The sequence below is a fragment of the Hemitrygon akajei genome, chromosome 30 (assembly GCF_048418815.1).
Source record: "Hemitrygon akajei chromosome 30, sHemAka1.3, whole genome shotgun sequence".
In the NCBI taxonomy this organism is placed as follows: Eukaryota; Metazoa; Chordata; class Chondrichthyes; order Myliobatiformes; family Dasyatidae; genus Hemitrygon; species Hemitrygon akajei.
This window is the reverse complement of record NC_133153.1, coordinates 15,906,388-15,925,891: the sequence shown is the minus strand read 5'-3', so window position 1 is coordinate 15,925,891 and position 19,504 is coordinate 15,906,388. Positions and strand designations below refer to the sequence as shown.

General features: G+C 43.0%; 1 protein-coding gene across 1 annotated transcript in view; it reads left to right on the top strand.

Moving 5' to 3' along the window:
- Window positions 1-484: 484 nt before the first annotated feature.
- Window positions 485-19,504, top strand: part of znf710a (zinc finger protein 710a) — a 137,428-nt gene continuing 118,408 nt past the window's right edge. Inside the window, exon 1 of the mRNA XM_073033039.1 lies at window positions 485-506. The gene's annotated coding sequence lies outside the window, so the exon portion shown is untranslated. The remainder of the gene's footprint in view (window positions 507-19,504) is intronic.

Sequence of the window (19,504 nt, the reverse complement as noted above, 5' to 3'; positions counted from 1 at the left end):
CATTCTAGATTTCAGTGGTGTGGCACCAGCATGCACAATCAAATTTCTAGGCCACTGTGATCTGCAAAGCAAGGATTAAAAAAAAGAAAAGCTTAATTAGCAAAATAGGCTAACAAAAATTATTATTTTTGCCAAAAGTATTGAGGATCTGTCATTATAAAAGGAAAAATCTAAACACCAAGAAGTGATCAAATCAATACAGAATGTTCAGTGAAAATATTAAGTCTTGTATGCAAGAAAAAATAATTTTAATGAAGAACGATATGATACGGAAAGGAACACAGAAAGCAACTTAGATGAAACCACTACTGGGAAATACGGAACTTCACCAGAGGATCAAAACTGCAAAAGGAACTGAAAGATACCAAAAATGAAGCATAGGAACAGAAAGAGAGAAGTAACGTGATAAAACCAAATCATCATCTACAAACCTACAGTTCAACAAAAAGGATTCTCCCATACATTCTGCAGATATGGTCAGCTGCCGGGGTTCTCTTCCTAAACTGGTAAGTCCCTGAATGTGAGTTCATACACTGACAAAAGTTAAGTTCTGTTTTTAAAAAGTCTGGCAAAAAAAATCCTGTCAGCAAAAGTAAGTATAGAATTGTTGGATTGTGAGTAAACCAGTTCACTGATGTATCTTCTCACAGCAATTAATGCTGGGCAGTAAGATTCTGCCTTGGTAATGTCATCCACTTTTTGTGAGTGAATACTTAAAAATGGCTAAATGTAGTAACAACAAGACTGAATTCAGGAGCAAAATAAAACAAGTTCCTGCAGGAACTCAGTAGGTCACGTAGAGGAAAATGGATGGACAAGATTTTGAGATGAGATCCTTTATCTGGACTGAATTCAACAACCTTTGTTTAATCTAAGGGATATTGGAGACTCTGCAAAAATCTTGTATAAGTAAGAGTTAAGTGACCTTTTAAAACTCGATACTCATTTGATCGGTATAATCACATGATTTAAGCAGTGGCTTAATATTCTGCAGGATTACATATAACACAGAAACAGGCCAATTGGCGCTTTCAGTCCATGCTGACATTTGTGGTTCACTCAAGCTTCCCCTTGCTTTTCCTCATCAAAGTCTCTCAGCACAGCTTTTCCACCGCTCCTGATGTCCCTAAGACCACGTCATAGGACAGAATCAGGCCATTTGGCCCATTGAGTCTGCTCTGCCATTCAGTCATGGCTGATCCCTTTTTCAGCTCCTCAGCCCCATTCCCTGGCCTTCTCCCTGTGACCTTTGATGCTGTGTCCAGTCAAGAACCTACCAATCTCTGCCTTAAATACATCCAATGACCAGAGCTGCCTGTGGTAACAAATTCCACAAATTCACCAACCTCTGGCTAAAGTTCTCCGTATCTCTGTTTTAAATGGACACCCCTCTATCCTGAGGCTGTGCCCTCTTGTCCTAGATTCCCCCACCATGGGAAACACCTTTTCTACATCTATTCTGTCTACACCTTTCAATATTAAAAAGGTTTCAATGAGATCCCCCTTGATCCTTCTAAGTTCCAGCAAGTGCAGACCCAGAGCCATCAAACATTCCTCATAAGATAACCCTTTCATTCCCAGAATCATCCTTGTTAACCTCCTCTGAACCCTCTCCAATGCCGGCACATCTTTTCTTAGATGAGGAGCCCAAAACTGTTCACAATACTCAAGGTGAGGCCTCACCAGTGCTTTAAAAAACATCAGCACCACATCCCTGATCTTGTATTCCAGACCTCTTGAAATGAATGCTAAACTTGCATTTCCTTCCTCATCTCAAACCCAACCTGCAAGTTAACCTTCAGGGGATTCTGCACAAGGACTCTCAAGTCCCTCTGCATCTGAGATTCATGGATTTTCTCCCCATTTAGAAAATAGTTTGCACATTTATTTTTACCACCAAAGTGCATGACCGTGCATTTTCCAACATTGTATTTCATTTGCCACTTTCTTGCCCATTCTACTAATCTATCAAAGTCCTTCTGCATCAATCTTTGTATCATCTGCAAACTTGGCAACAAAACCATCTATTCCATCACCTAAATCACTGATATATAGCATAAAAAGAAGTAGTCCCAACACGGACACCTGCAGAACACCACTTGTCACTGGCAACCAACCCGAAAAGGATCCCCTTATTTTCACTGGCTGCCTCCTACCAATCAGCCAATGCTCTAAACATGCCAATAACTTTCCTGTAATACCATTAGCTCTTAACTTGCTAAGCAGACTCCTTGTGGCACCTTGTCAAAAGCCTTCTGAAAGTCCAAATATACAACATCTACTACATCCCCTTTATCTATCCCACTTGTAATTTCCTCAAAGAATCCAACAGGTTTGTCAGGCGAGATGTTTCCTTAAAGAAACTATGTTGATTTTGTCCTATCTTGTCCTGTGTCACCAAGTACTCCATAACTTCATCCTTGACTATTAACTCCAATACTTCCCAACCACTGAGGTCAGGCTAACTGGTCTATAATTTTCTTTCTGCTGCATTTTCCCTTTCTTAAAGAGTGGAGTGAGATTTGCAATTTTCGAGTCCTCTGGCACCATGCCAGAGTCCAAAGCTGTGTGTAAAATCATTACTACTGCCTCCCCAATCTCTACCACTACCTCTTTCAGAGCCCTAGGTTGCAATTCATCTGGTCCGGCTGACTCATGTGCCCTTAGGTTTTTCAGCTTTTTGAGCACCTTCTCGCTTGTAATAGTAACTGCACTGACTTCTCTTCTCTCACACCCTACAACATCTGGCACACTGCTAGTGACTTCCACAGTGAAGACTGATGCAAAATACACATTTAGTTCATCTGCCATCTCCTTGTACCCTGTTATTACTTCTCTGAACTCATTTTCTAGCAGTCCTATACCTACTCTCGTCTCTCTTTTATTTTTTTTATATACTTGAGAAAGCTTTTACTATCCACTTTACTATTGTTTGCTAGCTTGCTTTCATATTTAATCTCTTCCCTCCTAATGATTCTCTTAGTTGCTCTCTGCATGTTTTTAAAAGCTTCCCAATCCTTTTATCTTCCTGCTAATTTTTGCTTTGTTGAATGCCTTCTCTTTTGCTTTTACATTAGCTTTGACTTCCCTTGTCAGCCATGGCTGTACTATTTTGCCATTTGAGTATTTGTTCATTTTTGGAACACATATCCTGCATCTTCCTCATTTTTTCCAGAAGCTTGTGCCTTCGCTGTTTGCTGTCATCCCTGACAGCATCTCCTTTCAATTTACTTTGGCCAACTCCTCTCTCATACCACGCACGTTAAGTTAAAACAGCAGGACAGAAGTTGTTCTCGGTGATCTGCCACTGACGAAATCTTTACAGAGGAATCAAACACTTGTCGTGACATTTCACACACTATTCTCACAATGAAAGCTTAGAATTGAATCCGGTTTATTACCATTGATGTATTGTACAGTGCAATACATAAAAATTACTGCAAGTTACAATAAAAAATGAACAAGTGAATAAATAGTGCAAAATTGAGCAAAATAATGAGGTAGTGTTCACAGGGTCATGGACCATTCAGAAATATGGTGGTGGATGGGAAGAAGTTCCAAAGACGTTGGGTGCACACTTCACACTCCTGCATCTTCTTCCTGATGAGAAGAGGGCATGTCCTGGATAGTGAGGGTCCTTAATGACAGACATCACCCTTTTGGGGCACCACCTTTCTAAGATGTCTTCAATGGTGGGCAAGCCATGGTGGATCTGGTTGTGACTTTAGCCCTTCGCAGCTTTCTTTGATCCTGTGCGTTGGAACCTCCATACCAGGCGATGATGCTCTCCATGGTACATGTGGAGAAATCTGCAAGAATGTTTGGTGACGCACCAAATCTCCTCAAACTCACAATGAAGTACAGCTGCTGGTATGCCTTCTTCTTGACGGTATCCAGAATAGTGTGCTGAGGATAAATCCTGCCCATCCTTTCCACTGTTGGCCCCTCGATGAGGACCAGTATGCCTTCTCCCAACTTCCCCTTCCTGAAGTCCACAATCAATTCCTTGGTGTTACTGACATCAAGTGCAAGGCCATTGTTGCCGAATCACTCTATCAACCGATCGACCTCACTCCTCTATGCCTCTTACATCACCATCTCAGAAGCATATTTAATTAAGTGATCCTTGTTTTGGAGAATTGCAGCCAGATGTTGGCTGTGCTGGCCTTAGGGTGTATCGAGGACAACACATTTTTAAGACATCAGTACCAATTTTGGACACTTGCACTGGATTGAACATTTACCTCAATCCTAAATATGTTCAAAGATTCATTTTATTGTCAAAGTATGCATGTACAATACAACACTGATATTCATCTTCTCCAGATAGCCTTGAAATACAGGAAAGAGATAGACATCAACCCCCCCTCCCCGCATGAAAAGGAAAAAGAAACAAAACTTCCAAACACCAAACCCCCCACACACTCCCTCACTCAAAAGTTAACAGATTGCTCACACAGAAAATGGTGGCTGGAACATCAAACCCTAAACTCTCGCAAAAAAACCCAGCAACAATAATATCAAACCCTTCACTATACCTATCGTCAGAGCCCCTACACAAATCAACTTCTCACCTTCCCCAAAGTGTCCTGAACTCCCAGCACCAGTCCCTTCCCTGCATTCTCAATGTTATCCTTGCTGATCTCAAACCCACTCCTGATCTTTAGAGCATTTGTGATCTCCCTCTATTCAGCCACATTCATGATCTCCTCTATTCTTGACTGCAGGTCCATTTCCAATCACAAGACTGTTCCCAATATCCACCATCCCTGAATTTAAGCCATCAGCCTTTGTCCATGCTGGTCTGTTGGCCAGACATCTGAGCTTGTTCTGGGATGTCCCACATCCACATTACTGCCCTTCAAATGCAGAGTAGAGATTTAAGACTTAAGACTCTGCCCTGTCCTCTAATTCCTGTAATTTCCCCTCATCCCTGCTTCTAAAACCCTGTCCAGCATGGAATTGTGAAATGCCCTTTTGGTTGCCACAATATCAGTGACCATGATATTTGTTGTCTCACCTGTTGATGGAGTCTAATTCCCTTGGGAATTTTCCTGGTTCTATCTACCAGTTTTTTTAATCAGGTTGGATGTACACTCAAAGATTCAAAGTATACTTATTATCAAAGTTTGTATACAGGGTACAACTCTGAAATTCGTCCTCCCGCAGTCAAATGCAAGACCAAGAAACCCATCACGTGAGAAAAAAACAAATTGCGGAAATGGTACAAAGTGAGCGAACAACAGAGAGACTATCAAACATCAAACCAGGAGTCCAGTAGTTTTCGGTTTAGTTCAGTTTAGCGCCAGACCGCTAGCCCGCTACAGGCCACAGAGCCATTCTTCACCAAAGTGCCCCAGTCCGCAATGCTCCCCCATTCATAAACAGCTAAAAGAAAGGTAATCAAACTTCAGTAACACTTACCACATGAACCTCATCGTTTGCAAGAACGAGTCCACAGTCATGAGCCTGGCTGGTCAATCCTCACAACGTGTAACCCGAGGCTCCTGCACTTTCCTCCGACAGCTGGTAACGAGATGGCGAGGAAGAGCAGTCAAATGCAGGCAGGCGGTACTGATCATGGAGTTGATCATGGCCCCGTCTCCAGGCTTCCAAGCCTACAGGGTGAACACTCTGCTACAACTCGAAGTCTATTGGAGGCACCAAAGTGCCTGATCGCTCAAACGGCCCAATAACAAACCATCAAAATGTGAATTACAGATTCCAATCGCATACAGCTTAGCGGTAGAATCGTATTTGAAAGAAGCAGAAGTAAAAGTAGTAGTTTAGTGGACCATCAGCAGGACGTCGCTGTTGGTCACAATGTTTGCTGGCACTATTTTGTGGAGCAACTCAATGCATCAAAATCATCATTGACGGACAGAACAGTCCCTTATTGAAGCACCTAAGTTCAACAGTTGCTTCAAAGTGCATAAGCATGTTTACATCATTCTTCTTGTTGTCCTGTGTTTACATGTTTCCCTAGTGCATATGTGTGTGCAGTGCAAGTATTCCAAGGAATACTGACAGGAATTTGTATCATAATCTTGGAGTTTTATCTAGTGGTATAAATGATCAAGATACCTTGGATTTTCCTCTTCCTCAATTCTCGTTCTTTTTCACGTAAGCAAATTTCCCTTGGTCTATTTACAACATGCAGTCTTGTGGTTTTGGTGCACGTCACCCTCTTATCCATTCTGAATCCTTCTCCTTGATATGTCTCTTTCTTTTGAACTCAGTATTTCCTCCTTATAATTCTGCTTTTTTGCCCAGTTTACAATACAGTGTAAATTGTGCAAATTCCTGGCTGATATAGTGAGAGGGACACAGGCATATATCAGCTCACTCTTACAACTTCCAATCTGTTGTCTGTTTGCTTCTGGTTTCCTTTTACAGTTTGGTTAGTGTTTCAGATTTATGTTGGGCATCTTCAAGAGACGGTGTCTCAAGAAGGTGTCTTCTATCATTAAGGACCTTCATCATCTGATGAGGACTCAGTTCATATACAATATCATGAGGGATATAGATAGGGTAAGGGCAAGCAGACTTTTTCCACTGAGGTTGGGTGGGACTACAACTAGAGGTCCTGGGTTAAGGTCGAAAGGTGGGGGGTACATGAGGGGCAACTTCTTCCTTCAGAGGGTCGTGAGAATGTAGAATGAACTGCCAATGCAAGTAGTGTGTGCAAACTCCATTTCACTGTTTCAGAGAAGTTTGGATGGGTACATGGATTGCAGAGGTATGGAGGGCTGTGGTCCAGGAGCAGTTCAGGTTAAATAGTTCACCGTGTACTAGGTGGGCCAAAGGACCTGTTTCTGTGCTGCATTTTTCTATAATTCTATGCCCTTTTCTTGTTACTGCCATTGGGGAAGAGGTACAGGGGCATGAAGACCCACCTTTAGTCATTCAGGAACAGTTTCTTTCCTCTGTCGTTAGATTTCTGAACAGTCCATGAAAACTACCCCATTAATCCCTTTTGTCACTATATGCTTTTATAATTCTAAGTAATTTTATGTCTTTGGATTGTAATACTGCCACAAAACAATGAATTCCATGTCATATAAGTCAGTAATGATAAATTCGATTTGCTTCTGATTGTGATTCTGCCTTCTTCATTTGAAGAGACAGTTTGCTGATAAATATCTTCCTTTGAGCAGGAAAGTAAAACTATCAGACAAAAAGGGAGGGAAAGTACATAAACCATGTTTCCTTCCCAGGTTACTTTTCGATCTTTGTTAGACAATCAGGAGTAAATAAAGCTTGGATACTCATAAAATCAAGTGTCTTTTCAGGAAGAGTGATCCAAAGTATCATGACTCTTTACCATTGATGCACCATCAATAACTCTCGGAGACGGGAGGCGAATGATAGGCTTTTATTAGCAGCAAGAGACCGCCACACAACATCCTGGAGACTGAGGGGGGAGCAGTGCCTCCAATCGCCTTTATACAGGGGTCTGTGGGAGGAGCCACAGGAGCAGTCAGCAGAGGGGCGTGTCCAGACAGGTATATGTAGTTCACCACAACCATAAAGAATTGCTACCTGCCTTTGCTCCTAATTGGCTTCACTTAACATGATGTCACTTTCATTTGGACTTCTGTCATTTCCTCATATCTGTGCAGTGTATAGTATATACAGTAATTAAGCTAAGGAGCATACAGTCAAACCTGATGCAGTCTTCACCGGAGATACCTATGCATGCAAACACATAGACAAATACACAGTTCATGCGCAGCATTTCAGTGGAGTAAAGGAAATTACAATGGCATGAGAGAGGAATTGGCCAAAGTAAATTGGAGGGACATGTTGGCAGGATGACAGCAGAGCAGTAATGGCACGAGTTTTTAGGAAAAATGAGGGAGGTGCAGGACAGATGTATTCCAAAAACAAATAAATATACAAATGGGAAAATTGTACAACGATGGTTGACAAAAGAGGTCAAAGCTAGAGTAAAAGCAAAACGGGGCATACAACAAAGCAAATATTAGCAGGAAGATAGAGGATTGGGAAACTTTTAAAACCTCACTGGGAGCAATTAAAAGAATTACTAGGAAGGAAGAGATTTTTTTTTTAAGCATGTGAAAAAAATTAAAGAGAGATGAGAGAGGATATAGGACCACTAGGAAATGAGGCTGGAGATGATAATGGGGGTCAAGGAGATGTAAGATGAACTAATTAAGTAGCTTGCATCAGTTTTCACTGTAGAAGACACTAGCTGTGTGCCAAATGTTGAAGGGTGTGAGGGAAGAGAGTGAGTGCAGTTATTATTTTAAGGAAGAAGGTACTCAAAAAGCTGAAGGACCCAAAGGTACAGCAGTCACCCAGACCAGATGAACTACACCCTAGGGTTCTGAAAGAGGTAGTGGTAAAGATTATGGAGGCATTAGTAATGATCTTTCAAAAATCATTGGACTCTGGCATAGTGCCAGAGGACTCAAACACTGCAAATCTCACTCCACTCTTTAAGAAAGGGAAAATGCAGCAGAAAGGAAATGATAGACCGGTTAGCCTGGCCTCAGTGGTTGGGAAGATGTTGGAGTCAATGATAAGGGTAAGCGTGTGGAGTACTTGATGACACAAGACAAGGTAGGACAGAGTTAGCATAGTTTCCTTCAGGGAAAAACTTGCTTGATGAACCTTTTGGAATTCTTTGAGGAGATTATAAGTAGGATAGATAAAGGGGATACAGTCGATGTTGTATATTTGGACTCTCAGAAGGCCTTTGACAAGGTGCCACACAGAAGGCTGCTTACCAAGTTAAGAGCCCATGGTATTACAGGAAAGTTACTGGCATGGTTAGAGCATTGGTTGATTGGTAGGAGGCAGCGAGTGGGAATAAAAGGATCCTTTTCTGGTTGGCTGCCAGTGACTTCTTTTTCCGGTTGTATATCAATAATTTATATGATGGAATAGATGGCTTTTTTGCCAAGTTTGCAGATGATACAAAGATTGATGGGGGTGGAGGTGGGGCAGGTAGTGTTGATGGAATATTTAGGCTACAGAGGACTTAGACAGATTAGGAGAATGGGCAAGAAAGTGGCAAATTAAATATAATGTTGGAAAATACGTGGTCATACACTTTGGTAGTAGAAATAAATGTCAGACTACTTTCTAAGCAGGGAGAAAATCCAAAAATCTGAGATGCAGAGGGACTTGGGAGTTCTCGTGCAAGACTCCCAGAAAGTTAATTTACAGATCAAGTCTCTGGTAAAGAAGGCAAATGCAATGTTGGCATTTATTTCAAGGGGAATAGAATATAAAAGCAGGGATGTGATGCTGAGGCTTTATAAGGCACTGGTGAGGCCTCACCTTGAGAACTGTGAACTGTTTTGGGCTCCTCATCTAAGAGAAGATGTGCTGGCAATGGAGAGGGTTCAGAGGAGATTCACAAGAATGATCCGGGAGTGAAAAGTCGTTATACCAGGAACGTTTGATGGCTCTGGGTCTGTACTCACTGGAACTTAGAAGGATGACAGTGGGAGTTATCTCCTTGAAACCTTTCAAATGTTGAAAGGCTTAGACCGAGTAGATGTGGGAAGGATGTTCCTTGTGGTGGGGGAGTCTAAGGCAAGACAGCATAGTCTCAGGATAGAGGGGCATCCATTTAAAATAGATGGGGAGAAATTTCTTTAGCTGGAGGGTGACAAATTTGTGAATTTGTTACCACAGGCAACTATGGAGGTCAGGTCATTGAATGTATTTAAGGCAGAGACCGATGGATTCTTGATTGGACACTGTATCAAAGGTTACGGGGAGTGAGGCTGAGGAGGGGAAAAATGATTTGTCATTATTGAATGGTGGAGCAGAATCGATGGGCCAAATAGCATAATTCTGCTCCTATGTCTTATAGTCTGTGGTGTTTTTAATACAAACTCAAACAGGTAACCTAACAGGCAAAGAATATCCACAACTCCTTTGCAAAACTACATATTCTTAAACATGTGGACATCCAGATGTTAACAAAGAAACATGAACAGAAACACAAATGAGACATTTCATGCTCCTCCTCTCCCTACCGTTTTACTCTGGCCTCTGTGAAGTTCGAGTACGGGCCGTAACGTGGCTCCATCTGTTGATTTTCTCCTTTTTTCCCTTTCTCCTCGTCTGCCTCCATCCATCTTTGCCACAGTCTCCCAGCTCCATCCCCACTCAGCTTCCTTACCTGCCTGGCGTCTCACACCCCTCCTCAGTTCACCAATTGCCTCAGAGTCACTCCCCTTCCCCTCTCCATAATGGACATCTTGCCTCTCCGCTCTCAGTTCAGATGCAGAGCTTCATGCTGCTCAGCCCCATCCTGCAGCAGATTTATTGATCATAATATTCAAGTCGCTGAATAGACCTCATGTCATCAAGAGATACCTGAAATATGAGCTTTCTCTGGATCTTCAATATGAACAACACATGCTTCTGTTTTTCTTGCTTATGATAAGCCCGCTTCCTGAGTTAGGATCAGGCTGCAGCTGCAGCTAAGAGTAAAGGGGCACTACAGAGGAAATACAGATTGTGAAGAAGCAGAGAGAGAGAGATAGACACAAGGCAATATAGACAGTCACACAGACAGGGAGAGACAGACTAAATGTGATTAACCGCCAGATAAGACACATATATGATGCAGAAATGGAGCGAGAGAGAAAAGAAATCAAATCTCATATTTTCTTTGCCATCTGAAAAGGGTTATCATTGTGAAAAATCATTCATTAAAATTATTTTCAACTCAGAGATCACAACCAGGATTTATTTTCCATTCAGTAATCAAAACTAACCTTAGTCTAACAATAAGAAATGAATGGGTTCTGAATATAAATAGGCTGTTTTACACCAGATAATAAACTGTCAGCAGAAGGAAAGCGTCTGAAGAGCTCTTTGACAGTAAAGTGACATTGTTGATGATGGAAACTCCTGTTAATTTAGAATCAAAACTCTGCAAATCAGTGAGTCATATTGTATATGGAAAGGATTGGAAAGATTTTTTCAATGGCCAAACATTTTAATTCAAATTCCCATTCCCGTTTCAACATGTCAGTCCATAGCCTCCTCTTGTGCCAAGATGAGGCCACCCTCGGGGTCGAGGAGCAGCACTGTATATTCCATCTGGGCAGCCTCCAACCTGATGGCATGAATATCAATTTCTGCTGGTAAAAACAATTTCCCTCCCTCTCCCCTCTTCTAGTCCCTGCTCAGGTCATTTACCTCTTCTCATCTGCCTATCATCTCCCCCTGTGTCTCCTCCTCCTTCCCTTTCTCCTGTGGCCCACTCTCCCAACAGATTCTTTCCTCTTTACATTTCCTACCCACCGGCTTCACCCATTACCTGCCAGCTATCCTTCTTCACCTCTCCTCACTCTTTTATTCCGGCACCTTCGCCTTTCCTTTCTTGTCCTGAAGAAAGGTCTTGGCCTATTTCCGTAGATGCTGCCTGACCTGCTGATTTCAGCCCTGGAGCTTAGCTCCTGACTTGAATATGAAATACTCACACACCTTTGTAGAAAATCATGCAATGATCGCATTTTTTAAACTATTTCTGACTGTGGTTTTTATGTGAATGTCTGCCAGTTCACTCCTTCATTGTGTAGTGACTACATTATATGGTCACTTCCCCCTTCCTCTCCAGTCCTGAAGGAGAATTTTGACCCAAGGCGTCATCTGCTTATTCATTTCCACAGATGCTGCCTGACCTGTTGAGTTCCTGCAGCATTTTGTGTGTTTTGTTTTGGATTTCCAGCATATGCAGATTTTCTCATGTGAAAGATCTTGAATGCAAAATGAGCCTGGAAGAATGAATCTGTAATAGTTTTACCTCCAAACCAGGATTAATACCTCCAAGCCATGATAATCGTTGGAGATTTTAACATGGAAGTGCAATGGGAAATCCAGGTCAATGCTGGACCTCAAGGGAGAGAATTTGTAGAATGTCTAAGGGATGGCTTTTTAGAACAGCTTGTTGTTGAGCCCACTAGGGGATCGGCTGTGCTGGATTGGGTGTTGTGTAATGATCCTGCATTGATAAGAGAGCTTAAGGTTAAGGAACCCTTGGGAAACAGTGACAACAATATGATCGAGTTCACATTGAAATTTGAGAGGGAAAAAGTAAATTCCAATGTGTCGGTATATCAGTGGAATAAAGGAAATTACAATGGCATGAGAGGGGAGCCGGCCAAAGTTGACCGGAAAGGGACATTTGCAGGAAGGACAGCAGAGCAGCAATGGCTGGAGCTCCTGCGAAAATGAGGGAAGTGCAAGACAGATATGTTCCAAGTAAGAAGAAATTTTAAAGGGAAGAAAGACACTACTGTGGCTGACAAGTGAGGTCAGAGCCAAAGTAAAAGCAAAAGAGAGGGCATACAAGGAAGCCAGAGCTACTGGGAAGATAGAGGATTGGGAAGCTTTTAAAAACTTGCAGAAGGAAACTAAGAAGGTCATTAAGAAGGAAAAGATGAATTATGAAAGGAAGCTGGCAACTAATATCAAAGAAGGTTAGCTTTTTTAAGTGTATAAAGGGTAAAAGAGAGTTGAGGGTAGATATAGGACCAATACAAAATGACACTGGAGATATTTTAATGAGAGATGCAGAGATGGCAGAGGAACTGAATGCGTATTTTGCATCAGTCTTCACAGTGGAAGACATCTGCAGTATACTGGACATTCAAGAGTGTCAGGGAAGTGAAGTATGTGCAATGAAAATTATGACTGAGAAGGTGCTCAGGGAGCTTAATGGTCTGAGGGTGGATAAATCTCCTGGACCTGATGGAATGCACCCTCAGGTTCTGAAGGAAGTAACTGGAGAGATTGCGGAGGCATTAAGAATTAACTTTCAAGAATTGATATATTCTGGCATCGTACCGGATGACTGGAAAATTGCAAATGTTACTCTGCTATTTAAGAAGGGCAGGAGACAACAGAAAGGGAAACTATAGACCTGGTAGCCTGACATCAGTGGTTGAGAAGTTGTTGGAATTGATTGTTAGGGATGAGATTATGGAGTACCTGGAGGCACATGACAAGACAGGCCAAAGCCAGCATGGTTTCCTAAAAGGAAAATCCTTTCTGACAAACCTACTGCAATTCTTTGAGGAAATTACAAGCAGGGTAGACAAAGCACATGCAGTAGACATGGTGTACTTGGATTTTCAGAAGGCCTTTGACAAGGTGCCTCACATGAGGCTGCTTAGCAAGATAGGAGCCCATGGAATTACAGGGAAGTTATTAGCATGGGTGGAGCATTGACTGGTTGGCAGAAAACAGAGAGTGGGAATAAAGGGATCCTATTCTGGCTGGCTGCCGGTTACCAGTAGAGTTCCACAGGGGTCAGTGTGGGGACCGCTGCTTTTTATGATGTATGTCAATGATTTGGACTACGGTATTAATGGATTTGTGGCTAAATTTGCCAATAATACAAAGATAGGTGGAGGAGTGGGTAGTGTTGAGCAAACAGAGAGCCTGCAGAGAGACTTAGATTGTTTAGGGGAATGGGCAAAGAAGTGGCAAATGAAATACAATGTTGGAGAGTGCATAGTCATACACATTGTAGAAGAAATAAACGGGCAGACTATTATTTAGATGGGGGAGAGAATTCAAAATGCAGAGATACAAAGGGACTTGGGAGTCCTTGTGCAAGATACCCTAAAGGTTATCCTCCAGGTTGTTATGAAGGTGAATGCAATGTTGGCATTCATTTCTAGAGCTTTAGAATATAAGAGCAGGGATGTGATGTTGAGGCTCTATAAGGCACTCGTGGGACCACATTTGGAGTATTGTATTCAGTTTTGGGCTCCTTATTTTAGAAAGAATACACTGACATTGGAGAGAGTTCAAAGAAGATTCACGCGAATGATTCCAGGAATGAAAGGGTTACTGTATGAGGAATATCTGGCAGCTCTTGGGCTGTATTCCCTGGAGTTCAGGAGAATGAGGGGGGATTTCATAGAAAAATTCCAAATGTTAAAAGGCCTGAACAGATCAGAGATGGCAAAGTTATTTCCCACGGTAGGGGAGTCTAGGACAAGAGGGCACAACTTGAGGATTGAAGGACGTCCATTTAGAACAGAGATGCGGAGAAATTACTTTAGTCAAAGGGTGGTAAATCTGTGGAATTTGTTGCCACAAGCAGCTGTGGAGGCCAAGTCATTGGATGTATTTAAGGCAGAGATTCTTGATTAGCCAGGGCATCAAAGGGTATGGGGAGAAGACAGGGGAGTGGGAATGACTGGAAGAATTAAATCAGCCCATGATTGAATGGTGGAGCAGCCTCGATGGGCCGAATGGCCTACTTCTGCTCCTATATCTTATGGTCTTAATAAAAAGAATTGCTGATTGTGAAGTACATGCCAGAGGACCTCAAACACCCAGAGATATTTAAGCAAAATGCAGAAAATGCCTATTTCTTCACACCAGAACTACTCAATCTGATAGAAATGTCAAATGAGCTTAACAAAATTGTCTAAAAATAATTCACCAGCTAGTGTGTATATATATATATTAGATTTCACCCACAGAACTCGATATTCTTTTGTATTTTGCACAACTCTCTGTAAACTCTAGAGACAGATGCGTGAAAGTCCCAGGAAACCAGTAATTTCCGAGATAGCCAACCCATCCCGTCTGGCACCAACAATCGCTCTACGGTCAAAGTCACTTAAATCACATTCCTTTGCCATTCTGATATTTGGTCTGAGAAACAACCGAGCCTCTTGACCGTGTCTATATGCTTTTATGTATTGTGTTGCTGCCACATGATTGGCTGATTAGATATTTGCATTAATGAGCAGGTACGCAGGTGTACTTAATAAGGTGGACCCACTGAATGTTACTCATCTGATGCTGTGCACCTTGATGTTGCTGCAAGAAAATTTCTCATCGCACCTATGCATACATGTACTTGTAAAAACGACAAACTTGACCTTGACCATATCATTTGCCATCTTAACTGCTTACTCCACCTGCATTCTTACTTTCACCCATTTAGTTTTTTGGATCTATTTTTACAAGACTTTACATTATTTCTCCAGCATGCAATTCACTCAAGTTATGCCAATAGTAATAGAGCACACAGAAATTTGCTTTCTAAGCCTTTCAACCCGACTTAAAGCTCTTGTTGAAGGGCCAGGCAAATTTCTCCTACTGTTGTGAGTCAAGACTTCACAGCTCTTTGCAAATCAAACCTCAAGAAGCTAACCCAAAATACTGACACCACCAGGTTGTTTCAATAGGCAGTTGTTCAAAGTTTAACAAGTAGCAATATTCAAAGAGTGCTGAGAAATGTGACAAAAGGAGAAACTCATCTGAATAAAAAAAGAGGCATTGTAACACCTTCTCCACCCTGATTTCACAGGAAATCAGCCTATGACTAAAGCTTTCTCACGCTGCAAATCCAATCTCTCAGGTCCCACTGCCAGATCTTACATCCTCAGAGGCTCCATCTTCCTCTTCCCCCCACTTTCTAGAACACCCCAACCCCCCTCCCTCCTCTGACACTCCCAACCCCCTTCCTCCTCTGATCCCAGCTCTCATTCGTGTTGGGTTTTCACCACCCTCTCAGACCTTCCCCTCTTCTGAGGCAGAACTTTTTGTCCTTTGTCAGGGCCTCACCATTGTCCCCCTGCACCCACACCTCAGTGAATTCTGTGCCCGCCATGACGCTGAGCTCTTCTTCCACTGCCTCCGACTCCTTGAGTACTTCTTCTCCACCCCACATAGATGACCCCTTCTCATGTCTTCGAACCTCCTCCTCTTCCTGGACACCCCGCTCTGGTCTTCTGCCTGCTCTGGATCTTTTCATTGCTAACTGCCAACAGGACATCAACAGTCTTGACGTCACCACCCTTTTCTCCAATTCCAACTTCACTCCTTCCAAACGCACTGCTCTTCACGCTCTCCACACTAATCCTAACCACACCATCAAACCCACAGATAAAGAGGGTGCTGTCATAGTCTGGTTTACCAACCTCTACCTTGCTGAGGCCCAGCGACAGCTGTCGGACACCTCTTCTTATTTACCCCTCGAACAGAAGCCCACCAAGGAGCACCAGGCCATGGTTTCCTACACCATCACAAACCTTATTAACTCTGGGGATCTCCCATCCACAGCCACCAACCTCATAGTTCCTGCACCCTGCAAACCCCTTTTTCTACCTCCTACCCAAGATCCACAAACCTGCCTGTCCAGGTAGACCATTGTTTCTGTCTGTCCCTGCCCCACTCAACTTAACTCAACTCAACTCAGTTTTATCCCCCCCGGTTCAGTCCCTTCCTATCCACATTGTGACACTTCACATGTTCTTGATCTTTTCAGTGATTTCAAGTTCTCTGGCGCCGAGCATTTCAGTTTCACTATGGATGTCCAGTCCCTATGCACCACCCCCAGAAGGAGGGCCTCAAAGCTCTCTGTTTCTTTCTGAACACCAGACCCAACCAATTCCCCTCTACCACCACTCTCCTCCGTCTGGCAGAACTTGTCCTCGCTCTCAAAAATTTCTTCGTAGGCTCCTCTCACTTCCTTCAAACCAATGGTGTAGCCATGCAGACTCGCATGGGTCCCAGCTATGCCTGCCTGTTTGTAGGCTACGTGGAACAGTCTATGTTCCAACCTGCAGTAGTATCACTCCCCAGCTTTTCCCACACTATATTAACGACTGCATTGATGCATTGATGCTGTTTCCTGCACCCATGCATAGACAGACTTCATCAACTTTGCCTCCAAATTCCGCCTTGCCCTCGTTGTCCATGGGAATGGTACCGGAGGACTGGAGGGAGCCGAATGTTAACCCATTGTTCAAAAAAGATAGTAGGGATAGTCCAGGTAATCATAGAGCAGTGAGCCTTATATCTGTGGTGGGAAAGATTCTTAGAGATAGAATCTATGGTCATTTAGAGAATCATGGTCTGATCAGGGACAGTCAGCATGGCTTTGTGAAGGGCATATCGTGTCTAACAAGCCTGATAGAGTTCTTTGAGAAGGTGACCAGGCATATAAATGAGGGTTGGGCAGTGGATGTGATCTACATGGATTTTAAGTATGGCATTTGACAAGGTACCACACGGTAGGCTTATTCAGAAAGTCAGAAGGCATGGGATCCAGGGAAGTTTGGCCAGGTGGATTCAGAATTGGCTTGCCTGCAGAAAACAGAGGGTCGTGGTGGAGTGAGTACATTCGGATTGGAGAGTTGTGACTAGTGGTATCCCATAAGGTTCGGATCTGGGACCCCTACTTTTCATGGTTTTAATTAATGACCTGGATGTGGGGGTAGAAGGGTGGGTTAGCAAGTTTGCAGATGACACAAAGGTTGGTGGTGTTGTGGATAGTGTTGAGGATTGTCAAAGATTGCAGAGAGACATTGATAGGATGCAGAAGTGGGCTGAGAAGTGGCAGCTGGAGTTCAACCCGAAGAAGTGTGAGGTGGTACACTTTGGAAGGACAAACCAAGGCAGAGTACAAAGTAAATGGCAGGATACTTGGAAGTGTGGAGGAGCAGAGGGATCTGGGGGTACATGTCCACAGATCCCTGAAAGTTGCCTCACAGGTAGATAGGGTAGTTAAGAAAGCTTGTGGAGTGTTAGCTTTCATAAGTCGAGGGATAGAGTTTAAGAGACGTGATGTAATGACGCAGCTCTATAAAACTCTAGTTAGGCCACATTTGGAGTACTGTGTCCAGTTCTGGTCACCTCACTATAGGAAATATGTAGAAGCACTGGAAAGGGTACAGAGGAGATTTACCAGGATGCTGCCTGGTTTAGAGAGTATGGATTATGATCAGAGATTAAGGGAGTTAGGGCTTTACTCTTTGAAGAGAAGTAGGATGAGAGGAGACATGATACAGGTATACAAGATATTAAGAGGAATAGATAGAGTGGACAGCCAGTGCCTCTTCCCCAGGGCACCACTGCTCAATACAAGAGGACATGGCTTTAAGGTAAGGGGTGGGAAGTTCAAGGGGGATATTAGAGGAAGGTTTTTTTACTCAGAGAATGGTTGGTGCATGGAATGCACTGCCTGAGTCAGTGGTGGAGGCAGGTACACTAGTGAAATTTAAAAGATTACTAGACAGGTATATGGAGGAATTTAAGGTGGGGGGTTATATGGGAGGCAGGGATTAAGGGTCGGCACAACATTGTGCGCCGAAGGGCCTGTACTGTGCTCTATTGTTCCATGTTCTATGTTCTATTTACCTGGTCCATTTCCTGACACCTCCTTACAGGTTACTGTCGATGCAATGCTCCTCAGACAGGATGAAGAGGTCAATACTCCCCAATGCCATTAGGCTTTACAATTCAACTGCCAGGACTTAAGAACTTTTTTTAAAGCTATTATTAATGCTTTTTGAGTTAGTGATTTAGATGCATATCATATTATTACTGAGTTAAGTATTGTATGTAATGAGTTTTTGCTACAACAAGTGTATGGGACATTGGAAAAAATGTTGAATTTCCCCATGGGGATGAATAAAGTATCTATCTATCTATCTATCTATCTATCTATCTATCTATCTATCTTTCTTGATCTCTCTGTCCCTATCTTTGAAGACAGCTTACCTACTGATGTCTATTATAAACCCAATGATTCTTACAGCTACTATATCTCTTCGGGGGTGGGGAGGGGAGGGGGGAGATGGATATATATCGACACACTGCCAGACTGTAACCTGCCTGTTAACAACATGGAAGCTGCTATCAGTCATCATAGCACCAAGCTGAAGGAACATGTGTGTAAATTCCTGAGCCCTGCTCAAGAGGGGGATTGGTCGTGGAACCAGAGGGTCCAAACAGCATCTACTGGTAGACAAAGCAGACATGCAAGACTCCAAGACCAGGCAAACCAACCTAAGCACAGTGTGGATCGACAACCAGAAAGCATACGACTCAATGCTCCATACGTGGATCCTAGAATGCCTTTCTCTATGCAAGGTCAACAAGATTGTAAGGATCTTCATCAAGAACTCAATGGGCTGTTGGGGGAAAATGCGAGAAGTTATCCCAAAGCCATTAACACAAGTGCATGTCAGATGTGGAATATAACTGGGTGATGCACTATCCCCACTGCTGTTCTGCATAGGTTTGATTCCCCCTCAGCCAGATCATCTCAAAGAGTGGACATGGGTACAGTTCAAGAGTGGAGTCACCATCAACCACCTCCTGTATATGGATAACATCAAGCTGTATGCCAGAAATGAAAGAGACGTTGATTCACTAATCTGCCGGACAAGGGTGTAGAGCAGAGAGAACCAGAGGACATGGCAGGACAAGGCACTGCACAGGATCACCAGATATCAGAGGTGACTGACATAAGAAAGTCCTTCCAATGGCTGGAAATGGCAGGGCTGAGGGACAGCACAGAGGTGCTGCTTCTGGCTGCAGAAGAACAGGCACTGAACAAAGAGTAATAGAAGCAGGGCTCTGTCACACCAAGCAAGACCCAAGATGCAAACTGTGCAAAGAATCCGTTGAAACCATCCAGCACATAGTAGCATGGTGCAAGATGCAGGCAGGGTCAGCATACACTGAACGGCACCAA